Source organism: Schistocerca cancellata, chromosome 3 (genome assembly GCF_023864275.1).
Source record: "Schistocerca cancellata isolate TAMUIC-IGC-003103 chromosome 3, iqSchCanc2.1, whole genome shotgun sequence".
Taxonomy (NCBI): Eukaryota; Metazoa; Arthropoda; class Insecta; order Orthoptera; family Acrididae; genus Schistocerca; species Schistocerca cancellata.
The window spans coordinates 610,424,603-610,439,507 of record NC_064628.1 but is presented as its reverse complement, the minus strand read 5'-3'; positions in this window follow the sequence as shown (position 1 = coordinate 610,439,507).

The window sequence follows — 14,905 nt, the reverse complement described above, 5'->3', positions numbered from 1 at the left end:
AGGATTTGAAACCTTAAATTTTTAGTCGAATTAAACTGGGTTCGAGAGCTTAATTTTCACCCTACGGCAGCGAGTGCGCTGTATGAGCACTTTCCCGTGGAAGGCGAAGGTCCCGAGTTCCAGCCTCAGCCACCACAGAGTTTTAATCCGCCACGATGTTTCATGTTTTTGTTTCTGTCTGATGACTGCGTTATATTGCTCCATTTTGGTTTTCTTGTCAGTGGTTTAGACCCTTACGCAATACCTCCAGTGGTGTATATTGAGTGTCATAGCACCCGTTAAGAGACTGAACAAACTTCTTTTTTTTTTAAAAAAAAAAAGTACATGTAATGTCCGTAGAATGGTTCGAGACAGGGTGTGGTATGCTGTTTCAGTCTGTCAGGAAGTTTAAAAAACTCTACAGGCAACACAAAATTTTAAACATAGAGAGTAGGTTAGAGCATAACGCCCAGTATTAACATCGACGTCATGAGAGGCAATAATAACATCATACACCCCCAATACAGGTGATCGACAACGAATTTTACATTATAAAGTTTAGTTCCCATCCAAGCGGTTCCTGGGTGAGGGTGCAAAAATAGCTTTCAAACAATACTGATTACTCATTGGTTTACGTTATTCTTAATTACAAAAATTTTTCCTTAGGTCTATCATTTTAGTAACGCACTACGCGGGTATGTGGGTTCAACGATTCGGTTTCTGAGAAGCAGCGAGTGGCTTCAAGGGCCGAGTGGTCGCGGCCAAAACAGTACACACATTCGAAAAGAAGAACCGAGAATAACCCATGACGTGTAAGCCAAGAACAGCCAACCGTGTACAAAGTCACAATAACAAACAGAGGGAAACCTAGAGAAAGCGATTAACTCTGTAAGAAAGTAATGTCGGTGATCAGAAAACTTCGGAAATATCAACATAACTGGACGAGGAAAGCATGCGCACATTAGCTTACGATGTCTGAGGGTATTGCCAGCTGAAGCAAAGTCCCCGTACGTCGCCCGTGTGCGGACGCGAAACCAGGTAACTCGGCATGGGCGAGGCCGGTGCGTTCATCTCGATTTCGATGTTCGAGACCGGCGAGGATACACTCTGGTTGAAGTGCTCTAATTTTAAATATTTAATTACGCCTTCTCCTCATTACAGTTGACTTGCGTTCTCCCAGGTATCATTAAAGAGTCTCACAGGAATTAAGTTTCGAAATGCTTTGATAAAAATCGTTTGAAAATCATCGACAACATTTGCACGTCTATAAACGATAGCTTTCATCTTTGTCGTCCACAATGTTTCTATAGAATATTCCCTTCTTCAGGTATGTTAGTATCCTCACCAACGTTCTCTCTCTCTCTCTCTCTCTCTCTCTCTCTCTTTCTCTCTCTAACTTTTCTTTCCCTCAGACAGTTTTTCCTTAAAAATTGTTCAACCCAGTGCGTTTCTTTCTTCCTGATGTAGTTCAGAGGAGTTCATGTAATCTTTACTGTTTTGAGAACTTCACTATTCTTCACCCCATCTGTTTCCGTCCTTTTCCACAGCCATATTACAAAGCCTTCAACATGTTTCTCTGCTTTCATTGTTCATCCTCTTCAACCTTGTAGTCCATATGTATTTACATTATAAATAAAAAATTTTGCAAATAATTTTCTTATATCAATTCCTATTGCTACAGCTGTCGGAATGCTTACATTTTTCTATATGCTTCCTCTTCTTGTTCTATCCTTATTTTACTGTTGCGGTACAGCTTGCAGCTGGAGTACGCATGCTTCCTAAGTAAGTGAAGGAATTGTGATTTGTATTTTCTGGGTTGTGCGTATTTACTCCCTTCATTACTTTTCCCTTGGATACTTTTTTCTCCTCCTTATGTCAACAATTTTCTCAATTTTTTTCGCTTATTGATAGGACCTCCTGATAGCCTGTGTAGTTAATAACTTCCTTTCTACCTTCTAAGGCCTTCCTTCTGCTTATATTATTCAAGGTTTCATCCACACATCGGTGACATTAAATATTGTAGAGGGCTGAATGCATGCAGCAACCTCTAATAACAGCTGTTGCATCAGTTTCTTTAACTTTCTCTGTGTCTTAAGTTTCCTGTCCTTCCAATCTACTGTAATTATTTCAATAATATTTTCATTTTTTCTCGATCAAATTTATTTTTGCATGCTACGAATCACATATACACCTCCCTCTTTACTTCCGTTACTTTTTTTGTTTCAATATCATGATCACTCTCTCTTGTTCCCTTTCCGTTCCAAATCCAAATTGATCCTCTATTAAGTTATTGTCTTCGTCGACTTCTAAGATAGAGGTGTTGTGTTTACTTAGAGTTTGCCAATTACTTATCATCGCTGAGTGGAAAATACAGGTATCAGACAACTTTTTCAGTCAGACAGGAAAGTAAGATAGAGGATACAAAGCTCCGATAAACACTTGAAAGATTGCGCATGACTGAGTAGTCTCCTCAGGTTCTCATTATCGCCGCACGATGTACGGAGTACGCTGTCTCGGATATTGCAGGTCATTTGCCTCTCAGACGATAATATCGTCGTCGGGCGAACGCTATTTTTTCCTGCGCCGCACAAAAAAAATTGTATTTTGCTGCGAATAAATTTGTTTAGCGAGGAACAGCTTTCTTCCCCGTCGGTAGACATCGTTACAAAGCATTCCCCGTGAAATAGAACCTATCTCTTTTAAAGTGGGGTTGGCGCACGCTTTTCTGAAGGGCTATGGAGGGGTAGATTAACCTCTTTGGAAAAATAAATTTAGCCACAGGTTGCTGTGAAAGCACTTGTTACGGCAACTGCAAAGGAGACGTCACGTGTAATAATATAATATTGTCCTATTTATATGTAAAATACGTCTGAAGAACTTAGTCTCACCAAATTAAAAAAAAAAAAAACTGCTCTGAATCACGAGAACGCTGCGCTTAGACATTTACCATCTCTAAGTTTCTGCATCGGTTGTAATATATCTGGTGGTGTATGGGTCTGTTTTGTTGGAGTCCGGTCAGCTACCTCACCATATCGACGAAGATGACTATTTCGGTAGTGGATGAAATGGGCTCGTAATTCAGCCGATGATGCGTAGTTACAGCCTCATTACCCACCCGAGGAAATCGCAATACTGTAAAATATTTCGATGGAATTACGGTGTCACTGTTTCCTAGGAATCAAATATTGATTGACAGGCTTCCTTCAGTAGGCTAGACACGAAGGCTGGAAAGATTGTTGTAACAGCAGATAAGTCAACTGTGTTCGTCTAAATTTATGGCGTGATTTCAAAGCCAGAAGAAATTGATAGATTGTCACTCCCACTGTAGAAGCAGAGGTTCATTTGTAGAAGTGTCTCTAGATTCTAGTTTTATCTGAGAGGCAAGAGCACGTAAATTCGGTATGCTAAGTGCGGGGTATTTTTTCTGAGTTATTGTACTTCTTGGCAAAAACACATACGGTTTTCAGCCCAATAAGTGACTTGCTTGAAGAGTTTCTCTTGGTAAACCCCACTTCCACGAGAGAGGTGCCATTATGCCATTCCGAGGATGAAGTGAATGGGGCAAAGGACAGAAAACTCCTGTACGTATAGGATGCCCTTTGAAGTTGGAAGCATTGTTTGGCTGCACCCGGCGTAACTGCCGAAGCGATCGTTTGACACGGCGCAGCGGTATCGTTTTCGGAACTGTAGAGGAAGCCATGCGCTTCCGTCTCGCGCCTTCGTTCCACCTAGGAGCGTAACCGGTTCACCGTTCGCTTCCTGTTCCGCCGTATGGCTTCCTGTAACGGACACAGTGCTTCAACTCTCGGCACCAAAGCAATCGTACAATCGCTATACTAACTTGAAACGACCACACTTACACTTCTAACGTCATATGCATTACCAGCCGCCCCGCTCTCTCCTCCCTCCCCCCCCCCCCCCCCCACTTTCCGCTGTTTCTTACATGTTTGTACTATCAGCACCTTTTCTGTCTCTCTTAATTTAATTTACAGAATCCCTCAATAGAATACGAAATGATGCAGCAGTTCACTAGATAGCTAGATCTGAGAAGTATTTTGCATATTATTTCTTCTCATTTCATTCTTACACTCATCAATAAATTTCTAACGAGCACAGCGTTTTTATTAATGTCAGCTTTTCTGTCTCCCTAAAGGCCCTGACTACCACGTCGCTCTGTGCTGCAGAAGCTTACTTTAGGAAAGCTGAGTCTACGTTCTCGGTTAAAGCTACTTCAGTGTAGGTCAAATGAATTTGTCCGTTTACCAAACAGCTCCTTTGCTTTATTTACTGTCACCGTCTTGAGCGACAATTTTTCGTAAAAATTACGGCTTAAACTGTAAAGTCTTTTTGGTTTAATGGTTATCTGGTTAATGGATCTGTTCGATGACACTGTTCGGTGGGGCCATGTGAGACCATATGACGTTAGATAACTCACAGAAGACTTTTGACAAAATTGAAAGTAAACGAAAGACTACAGAAATGACAAGAAACACAGGATGTAATTATAAAAGAGTAGTTCTGAGTCTTAGATGCTGTTATTTTAGAATATTTTGTATTTCTTTCATTCGTCAGTCTTTATTTTGTGCCAAGTATTCTGGTAACTGAATTTAATACACTAACTTTGGTGAAAAATAAAACCCCCGTAGGCTAAATGTAACTGAAGTACGTCACAGACAAAAATTTTGTTACAGAACAAAACAGTAATGCACACAATCTCTGCTATGAAGACCTCACATACTGTCTATCATTAACACCTCTAAACACTGTGGCATATAATCAAAAATAGACAGAAAGCATTCCTCGGGAGCTGCTTAGACGACATTTGTGTGTGACTTCACTACTTTGGTTACTAGAGAAACCGTGGTGAACACGGAGTGATACGTCAGAAGAACGCGAAGGCGAGGGAAGCAGGACTGCGTGCTTCAGTTTGTAAAAGACGAGCGCATTACTCGCCTCTTGTGATGCAGGCCTTTATTATAAGGCACCGGCCCTCCGACAGCTTTAAGGCTGTTCGTCTTTTCATTTCTTGTGCTAATTTTTACGTTTTTAGGTAGCTACTATAATTTTTATCCCAATCTACTGTCATAACTGCTGAATTATAGTCCATTCAAGCACCGGGCTATGCTTTACAATCCAGAGTGTGACTTAATGCTTCTTGAACTGTGTTGTAGTGCAGCTGATACCGCCCTGTATAAATTGTTCTTTTTTTCTTAATTATACCCTCTTCTGTGTTAATTTTCTAAGAGGTTTTCAGTCTAAATCGCAATTTTTCATCTTTTATTTTATTTACTTTTTATTGTTTCTCATACCGATAGTTTCGTCGTTTATAGCCATCGAATTTGATGCATCGTATCTCGCCATAGTACTACGTGTGGGTTGCAGGTGGTTGCAGTTAACACAAGACTATAAATACCTGCCTACCAACCTGTGTACCATGATGAAATAAATTGTATCAGTTGTGATATCGTGATCAACTGATTATGGCAGAAGCTGAAACATAAAAAATAAATTCGGTTATATACTTACATTAGCAGCGAAGATCGTTGCCTCTAGATACACTTTTCGTCTTATTTTAATTCGACAGATGATGTTCTCCAAAACTACTTCTTTAAATCAGTATCAAAGAAGCCTACTTTCCTTTAACCCCCCCCCCCCCCCCGCCAATAAGTACCCTACCTTCCGTACTCTCCCTTACAGTTGCGTTCCATTAACCTAAAACTGTCAAGTTTTCATCCCACTTCACATAGTTTATCAATTCCCCTATTTCTGGCATAGTCATGCTGTCCTGATGGCTGAAGCAGTGTTAGTGACTCAGGCTCTAATAAATCCTTCTAGTTATAACGGTTCCCGTCCAGGTTACCTAACGTCGAGTTAGGGAGAGAAAATTGCATCAGTGAGTTTCTAGACCTTGTTTGTCCTCTAATCCTTTCAACTGCACAATCAAGTGTCCTGTAGCCATCGTGGTAGCATTCAGCGAGTGTGCAGTCACCATTGTTGTTGTTGTTGTTGTTGTTGGGTTCCAGTCCAAAGATCGGTCTGACACAGCCCTCCATGCTATTCTATCCTGTGCAGCCTCTACACCTCTGTATAGCTCCTGCCTAATGTATTCAATTCTTGGTCTCGCTGTACAATTTTTACTCTTCCAAACTTCCGTCCATTACCATAATGACAAGTCCTTGAAGCCACAGAACGTATCCTATCAACTGATCGCTTCTTTCAGTCAAATTCTGCCATAAATATCTTTTCGCCCAACTTCGATTCAGCATCACCTCATTTATCATTAGGTGTACCCATACAATCTTCAGCTTTCTTCTGTTGCACCACGTTTCAGAAGCTTCTGTTGTCTCCTTGACTGAACCATTTATCGTCCACATTTCACTTCCGTATAAGGATACACTCCATACAAATATCTTCAGAAAAGAGTTCATAACATTTTGTTGATTTTAGACTTCACCAAATTCCACTTTTCCAGCAATGCTTTCCGTAATATTGCCAGCCCGTATATTGCTTCTTCGGTCCGTCAACAGTTATTTTGCACGCCATGTAGCAAAACTCATCGACTACTTATAATGTTTCCTTTTACTAATCTCTTTCCTACAGCATTGTCCGATTTCATTCGATTACACTCCATTACCCTTGTTTTACTTTTGTTGATATTCATGTCAGAAGTTTTCTTAAGAACTATCCATTCCGTTCAATTATTCTTCCAAACCCTTTGCCGTCTCTGACAGAATTACAAGTTATTGTCAAATCTTAAAATTTTTATTTCCTCTTCCTGATTAATTCTCTTACCGAATTTCTCCTTGGTTTTCATTACTACTTGCTCGATGTACAGATCCAATAACGTGGGGGACAGGCTTCAACCCTGCCTCAATCCTTTCTCCACTCTTGCTTCGATTCTTATATCTGCAAACTTGTATCTGTGCAAGTTGCAGATAACCTTTCGCTCCCTGTATTTCATTCCTGTTATCCTTCGGAATTTCAAAGATTGTAGTCTAGCCAACTCCGTCATAAACTTTCTCTAAATCTACAAATGCTATACATTTAGGTTTGCCTTTCCTTAATCTATATTCTATGAGAAGTCGCAGGGTCAGCATTTCCTCGCGTATCCATTTCTGCTGAACCCAAACTGACCTTCCACGAGGTTGGCTTCTACCTGTTCTTCTATTCTTCTGAAAATAATTCGTGTCATTATTTTGCAACCAGGTGAAATAATTTTTTCATGGTTTGCCCTTCCAAGGATCCGAATGATTCTGAGAGAAAGTATGGTCTATTACAGTTGCCTTGTGACCACTTTGCTCTTTAAGTGCTTTGCCAAATCCTCTCCCAGTTTCATATCTCCCGTTCCATATTCATCTGCTTCCTCTTTATTACAACAGTTGTTTCCCTTATTTTATGTAAATCCTCGATATATTCCTTCCATCTTTAACTTTTCCATTCTTTGCTTAGAATGGTATGGTATTCCAGCTCTTGATATCAAACAATTGCTCCTCTTTTCTCCAAAGGTCTCCAATTTTCCTACTGGTGGCATCTGTCTTTCCCGTAGTTCTGCATGCTTCTAAAGCCTTGCGTTAGTCCTATAATCATCCTCGCTTAACTATTTTGCACGTTCTTTCAATTTCATTTTTAAACGTCTGCATTCCCTTTCACCTGATTCACTTCTTTCATTGTAGGACACCAAATAATCGCATTCAGCTCGCCAACACCAGCGTCCATGTGACTATTACGACGTGTTTATGGAACTGATGGCAACACAGTGACATTCATTCCGTCGAACCGTCCACAGAGATAGGTACATACCTTTTCTAGTGCATCAGTGTTATAGTCAGTCTACAAATTGAACAGCGATCAAATGGATCTCCAATCTGTCTACCCCACTTCGTCACAAGGAGCATCTCCAGGCTGCTTCACAAAGTTAGACCACTCCTTCAGTATCACGCCTTTTAAATCGGTAGCGAGACAGTGCACAGACATGGTCAGGGAGTCTTTATTTCCGATTAAATACGTTAACACAGTACGGAATACAGAAATTAGTAACCCATAAAGCTTAGGAAGAAATCTATCACGAAAGTAATCTACATATATCACTGCACGTTCTACTACACTGCTAGATGGCAGTTGTAGCGTTCTTCCCTTATGGAAAGACCGCTTACACAAACACAAGCGCTGCTCACTCTTCAGTTATAATAATAATAATAATAATAATTTCTTGTTGCTCAGTGGTTGAGAGCAAGCTTTTCAATTGAACGCAGTGTCGGTGACTTATAGGTCCTTAATCCACCTTACTTATCGAAGGTGAAATCTGAACAACGCGTCGTTCCGTGGTCCAGCAGGGACTCGAACCCGCGACAACTCAGTTTTAGGCACGCCCTCCAGCGTTAGACTACCAGGCCCGACGCTCATCAGTTTACACTCAGACTGTAAGCCAGCGCTGAGGACAACATTGCGTCAGACGGCGATGACCACGTACTGTGACAAAAATGAGTGTTTTAGTGTTCCTGGTTCTTCATACCCACATCATCTAGTACACCACCACCGGTTTCACAGAAAGGGAGTGTTGTTTACCTCCGAATTCGTATGTTGGTACTGCAGCGGCTGACGTCAACAAATGCACGCTGACGTTTGCAGTCACATTTCCATTTCTGTCGGCAGCTAATCGTGTTTTGAGCCTGACATAAAACCGACGTGCCAGGTCACAAAGCCCGCTGCTCTTTTCTCGTGTACATATTCCAGCAATCTCGATGATTAATTTTCTAGCTCACTGTTAAACTCACCTCACGAATTTGAATTTATTCTGGCTATTCTTACAGGGTGTTACAATTTTTACAAGCGTTAGTAGAAGCTTAATATGACCGGCTGGTCATCCTGAACTTTCATTTCTATTATGAAACATTGAAAGAGTTGGGATAAAACTCTTTCATTACTGCTAAGCGAGACTTTCGCCGTAGTAGGCTGGCTTTGTGCAAATCTCGACTTCGTACTCTGGCAGTTCAATACAGAGCCTCTGGAGCAGGAATAAGCACCATTCCCTATTTATTTATTTGTGTTATGTCCTTGCTTAGCCCCGCTTCCTTTCATCCATTTTCTATGAATGAGTAAACGAGTAGATGAGATCAGTTCAAAACTCGCTCCAGCACAGTCAGAGTGTTTGGTAGTTTGTTATGGTTATATGCAGCATTGCCAACTCAAACTTATGGGTAGGCAACGCTGACCAAAGATGGTAACTGGACTGTGTGGTCGAACCATCATTTCCGCATGCATTGTGCAGTTCACGTTAGTACATGCAGAACCGCATGAAGTATAGTTTGTCTCCTAATTGTAGATTTCGCTAGTGATCACGTTGAGGTTGTCGACAACTGCACAGGTTATAATATACTGTATTTCGTGTGGATATGCGTGTGGACCATCTTAATTTTAACTAGTTCTCTTTGTAATCCGCATATTTGGTATTATGTCTCCTACCAATGTATAATGGTTATAAAATGTTTGCGTGTGTTATGATAAGCATGATGACATTCAATTTCCTTGTGAATTTTCGTAATTTTAAGTAGTTCTCTTTGTGAACCATCGTGTGCCTCAGCCACGCCTGTGGTCCGTTACTCTGTCTCTAACTACGCTAGAACAACTGTCAAATGATTTCATATGTTATAATAAGGATAATGATATGCAGCTGGTATGTGAAATCTCGATTTTTTATAATTTTCATTGTAAACGATAATTTAGCTTTGGCCCATGGTCCATCCCCGGGGTTGTCACTTCATAAATCGATGTAGAGAAGTGCTACGATTTTGTTGCCGCAGTACATCAGTGGACCACCTTTTTCTGTTTGAACCGCTATATTCACAATTTCTTTTCTACACTTGCTATCAGGTTTAAGTTTGTAGATGAAAAAGTTTGAATGCTAACAATAAGCAATATCAGATTCACTATCAGCTTTCGTGCCTCACTTTTAGTCTTTGAAAGGCACTGCGTCCATGACGCCACTAATGATCATACACTTGTCCTATACTTATATAACTCATCCCCCCCCCCACCCCACGGCTCTCCCTGCACATCTACTCTCACAACCTGCACTGGACTAGTATGCCAGCATCCAGCATGAGGAAACATGGGCCAGATCTTCCCTAAATGAAAACGTTGAACTCAAAAACAAGCATGCCTCAGAATCCCGCATTGTAATGTCTGTCTGATTCTTGGGGGTGGGGAGTGGTAGCAAAAATTTGACAGATAAATATAAACAACAAATTAAAAAATAAGAAATTAGAAACAACTTGAATAAAACTTTCTACGTTGCAGCATATAATATTCTTACCATGAGAGTTGTAGAACATTTAGCATGCTTCGAAAACAAATTGCAGAACGTCAAATGGGACGTAATCGGAATTAGTAAGACGAGACTGAGAGGCGAAGGGACTACTTTCTTCAACTCCAAACATCTCCTATTTCAGAATAACTTAATTCACACAATGGCGGTGTAGCTCTGCTAATTCACAATGGGGAAAAGTAACTCGCCACCAAGACCCTGTCCATTTCAGGCAGAGTGATCTAAGTGACCCTTTCGGTGAATACTAAGATTAGCCTTCACATCATTTATGACTACGCAGCCACTTCCACCTCAACAGCTGAAGAGCTGTAGCACTCCTCTGAAGATCTGACAACAGCAAAAATTTCAGAAAAACCACACTTTCCTTAACAACCAGTGATTTTAATGACAAGGTTGGAGTGACGTCTCCAGAAGAGCTTCCCGTCGTTGGTAACTTTGGACCTGGAACAATAAACGAGAGAGGTGAAATGATGATTCATAATTTTAACAAAGAACGTTTTACTGTATGAAAAAATTTTTCAAGTAAAATCCGGAAAGGACGTGGACCTGGAGAAGCCCTAACGGTATGGTTAACTATGAAACAGAGATCACGTCTTAACACTCGAACAAACGAATGTGTTTAGATGTGTCAGTCTAAATCGGTTCAATACAGGAAGCGATCGTAGGTTAGAGCCAGAATTCATATTAAGACTCGACTCGAGAGAAAACGTATAATGGAAAGGAAGACCGGAGCTACAGAAAATGAGAAGAGAGAAGGAAGGAATTCATTCAATGAATAGGCAAGCAATTACCAGCAGAAAAGTTGAGAGTCCGTAGCTCGTGGTCATGCGGTGGCGTTCTCGCTTCCCGCGCGCGGGTTCCCGGGTTCGATTCCCGGTGGGGTCAGGGATTTTCTCTGCCTCATGATGACTGGGTGTTATGTGATGTCCTTAGGCTAGTTAGGTTTAAGTAGTTCTAAGTTCTAGGGGACTGATGACCATAGATGTTAAGTCCCATAGTGCTCAGAGCCATTTGAACCATTTGTTGAAAGTTGAGAGGAGTAGAATGAGGGAACTATCGACAGAAATTAGCAGTAGTATTTGAACTACAATAAAGGAAGTCAGTGCACTCCAAAAACGGAAAAATCCGGAATTAAGCCTTGAAACAGAATAGCTTATAGAAGAAAGGAGAAACACTGACAGAGACTCAGACAAATACAAAAACCTCAACAGAAACGCAAAGAAGTTTATCAGAAGAGATTAGAGTACGCAAAACACCCGTGATCCACAAGACGAAAACAATGTGAATATGTGGGTCCTTCATTACAGACAAGCAAAAGCCAATCTGATCATCCAAAAATTCAGACTGGCAGAAGAGAAGTTCTTACTGAAAGAGTCAAAATTATAATAATATCCGAGGCCTTTTATTGGACACTCTACAGTGACAAGGCAAAGCTTGCATGATGGATCATGAAAATCTGTAATGAATGTGGCAGCGGAAGAACTGGAAGCTATCAATGAATAAGAAATGGAGACACCCCTGAAAAAACTCAAGAATTGTAAGGCTCCAAGAGGAGACCATACTACAAGCGAGATGCTTAAAACTGTAAGATAAGCAGTTGCAGAAGCACTCCTAATTCTATTAAGCGAATTTCTAGAGGGAGGGAAGATTCCAGAGTGATGGCAAAATGCATAAGTCATTCATAACGCGATTATCGAGAATTACATTCTATTATTATTTTATCTTTTACAAACTGTCAGTAGAAATTTTGACAACTACTTGAATCAAACATTTGACTTTTATCAGCCATTCGAAAGGGCGGGATTCAGAAAAGGTTTCAGTTCAACTGACTATATTCAAGCAGTAAGTACATTAATAGCGAAATGTAGGGAGGATCATATCCCACATCACGTGGCCTTTATAAGACTATGAGAAAGCGCTCGATACGATCGAAACCAGGGCAGTGCTGAGGGCGTTAAACAGAGCCCGCAGCTATTACAGCTTATTCCTTCATATTTAGGAGACTACGACTTTACTCGTAAAATTTAAGGAACTCTGTATTACTGTAAAGGCTTCCGTGAGAAAAATCGCCAGACAAGTGTACGTAGTAGTATTAATTTTGCCTCTGGTGGATGTGTCAACTGCCTATCCTGCCGACAGAAAGGTTTCAACATAGGTGGTCAACGTATCAACCATATTCGTTTTGCAGTTCATTCTCTTTATAAGAGTGACAAACCAATTGTCAACAGTGATCCAAGAACTCAGATATGCTTCCCAAGTCGCAGGCTTAAAAAGACCAAATTAATGAGCCCTGTCAGTGATCAGTGCTTGGAGAGTGAATCAGCAACAGGATCAAGAACGAAGAGATAAGGAGAAGAACGAGGGTCTACGACATTCTCGAGCAGATAGTGGGACTGAAGTAGCGTTGGGCATGACACGTGGCCAGGAACAATTTCAAATGAATCTCAGTATTCATGCAGTGAGGTCCGAGAATGTCAGAGGAAAGGTTCGAACGTCCTCTAGCGAGATGGAAAGATGAGATCCAACTAAATGCCGGAAAACTGGATCTAGACTGCCCAGAAAAGAACGACATGAAAATCTTTCAAAGAGGCCTACATCCAGGAGAAAATATCTCGAGACTGAAAAAAAAGAAGAATAGGGGAACAAAAATGTTATTGGATTTACGAATGTCTCTCCCATATACAGCTCAGCGGTCGAAAATATTTTACAGTATGTAAACTGAAATTATAATTACATTACAATTTGCCAAAAGAATGTAATATATTTTTTAATTTAACTGCATTCCTGGAAACATACATTGCAGGTTTATACAACTTACGTAACAACCATTTATTACCAGATACTTAAAAGTAACACAGTTAATGCAGTTCTCTTTTATAGGTGCAACGGGCCTCGGAATGCATTAATATTGTTTGTGTTTGGTGTTGATACGAGGCCTGTTAGAGCATTGTGGAGAGGGACAGCGGTGTTAATCCTGACGTCATGGTGTGAGCATGGATTATGACTTCAATCATAGCTGGTAGTGATTGATGGAACGGCACAATGGTAATTCAAGAGCATACTACTTGCACACGTGTCCTACATCCGTGCTATAATATAGTGGTGCCATTTTTCAACAGGACATGGCTCGTCCCTACATCGCACATGTCTCTACGAACTGTCAGCATTATATTGAGGCACAATCATATTCTCAGATCAACAAGTGTTGAATTACCTCAGACATCAACTCCGCCCCACTGTCAGTATCCAGTATATCAGGGACCAGTTACGAAACTTTTTTTGCCATCTTGGCTGAGGAGGGGGTACGATAGCTTTGATTGGTTCAAATGGCTCTAAGCACTATGGGACTTAACATCTGAGGTCGTCAGTCCGCTAGACTTAGAACTACTTAAACCTAACTAACCTATGGACATCACACACATCCCTGCCCCAGGCAGGATTCGAACCTGCGGCCGAAGCAGCAGCGCGGCTCCGAACTGAAGCGCTAGAACCGCTCGGCCACAGAGGCTGGCTGGCTTTGATACCCATGCCAATCGAATCGCTGCACGCATCGGTACCAAACTGGTTACATTATCATACGGAAACTCTTTTTAAATTCGCACAATTTTGTTATTTATGAAGGAACATCACATCCCTTTCCGACCTTAAGGTTTCATGTCGTCTCCTACTATGCATGTAAGAGTTCACCTTTTTAGTCAGGTAGTGCATATTCTACCGATTCGTATGGTCCCTTCCACTGTTTCTTTCACTGTCGTACGCCGAATTCTTTCAACACAGTGTACAAGAGGTACATGTGAAAACACCTCTCCAGTAGTTCAGATGTATCTCACGTAAGCGACACAACAACAAGAGAAACTAGGGCACAGAGGGGGATCAGATCCAAGGAATCTACAAAGAGTTTGTATTTCTCTGGACGTGGAGGACAGTACTGCGTTTCTGGAGAGTGGTTCGCGTGAGGAGGTTTCGGTATTGTAAGATGGTATGTCAACACGAATCGTTCGGGCTGAAAGCATAGCGTGAATAAGCCCTTCCGGAAGGTCGCTGGGAATGCGAAGAGGGCTCGCAGGTGTTCCTGCATTAGCTGGGCGTGCCTCCCACCGGCAGACGAGGTAGCATTCTTCCCCCCCCCACCCCACCCCTCTGCCACCCCGCCCAGCTCACCCCTTTGCCCACCGACCGCATAACCGCCTCCAACCCCACACCCTCCACCATCGCCTGCGCCGTCTAATGAATGTTTACGAGCCAGAATCTGGCCGTCCAATTTCCACACAGATCGGTATCGGTATAAAACTGTATTACAGGTCCGACTCCCGGGTCCGAAGGCTCGCAGGAGGGTCTGCCCTCCAGAACGAGGAGGAGGTGGAAAGGGGGGGGGGGTGCAGAGGTGGAGGAGGGCGACGGAGGAAGCCGACGAGGTCCGATAAATCTCGATAGAAGGGCTGCAGATGGGGCGGGAAGGAAGGCAGGGCTATTCCCCGGGACTCGCCCCGCCGCGGTCATAAATGCGGTCTTGCTATTAGAAATATCTTCCGCGGCGCCCTGTTTTACTAGGTATCCCCCGGATGCTATCTGCGCCCCTATCGGTGGGCGAGCGTGCTGCGG